At 44.3% G+C, this 977-nt stretch overlaps 1 pseudogene; it reads right to left on the bottom strand.

Moving 5' to 3' along the window:
- Positions 1 to 860: 860 nt before the first annotated feature.
- On the bottom strand, positions 861 to 977 carry LOC137025369 (5S ribosomal RNA; annotated as a pseudogene).

The following is a 977-nucleotide window of genomic DNA, read 5'->3' as shown; positions in this document are numbered from 1 at the left end:
TTTTTCATCCCCACGCCATGTGGAGACTCACGAGTTGATCTTCCCTCCGCTGCAGCGTGACTACTGATCTCTATACGCCACTTCCTTTTAAACGTGATTACGCAGTGTTAACTAAAATAAATTTAAAGGGACCCACACCTATTTAAGCGGTCATTTACATGTTGACTTGATTGATTCTACTGTTCTCATTTGTAAGTCGCTTTGGATAAATGACTAAATGTAATGTAAATGTAAATATGCATGCATTTTCTGTAAAGCTGCTTTGAAACGATATATATTGTGAAAAGCGGTATACAAATAAATGTGAATTGAATCGAATTGTTTTGCAGGAGCCATACTTCTTAAACAAAATATCTCATAATAGCAATATTATTGAGTGGAAACAACATGTGGCAGTAATACGCCACCATACTTAAACTATTTATAATAATAATAATCCTTACATTTATATAGCGCTTTTCTGGGCACTCAAAGCGCTTTACATATTGAAGGGGGAATCTCCTCAACCACCACCAATGATGCGACGGCAGCCATATTGCGCCAGTACGCCCACCACACACCAGCTTATTGGTAGAGAGGAGACAGAGTGAGGAAGCCAATCAGTGTATAGGGATGATTAGGAGGCCATGATGGACAGAGGCCAATGGGCAAGTTTGGCCAGGATGTCGGGGTTACACCCCTACTCTTTTCGAAGGACATCCTGGGATTTTTAATGACCACAGAGAGTCAGGACCTCGGTTTAACGTCTCATCCGAAGGACGGTGCTTTTTGTCAGTATAGTGTCCCCATCACTATACTGGGGTGTTAGGACCCACACAGACCACAGGGTGAGCACCCCCTGCTGGCCTCACTAACACCTCTTCCAGCAGCAACCTAGTTTTCCCAGGAGGTCTCCCATCCAGGTACTAACCAGGCTCAGCCCTGCTTAGCTTCAGTGGGCAACCAGTCTTGGGCTACAGGGTGATATGGCTGCTGGC

The sequence above is a fragment of the Chanodichthys erythropterus genome, chromosome 8 (genome assembly GCF_024489055.1).
Source record: "Chanodichthys erythropterus isolate Z2021 chromosome 8, ASM2448905v1, whole genome shotgun sequence".
In the NCBI taxonomy this organism is placed as follows: domain Eukaryota; kingdom Metazoa; phylum Chordata; class Actinopteri; order Cypriniformes; family Xenocyprididae; genus Chanodichthys; species Chanodichthys erythropterus.
The sequence above is the reverse complement of the archived record's forward strand: the minus strand, read 5'-3'. Positions and strand labels throughout refer to the sequence as shown.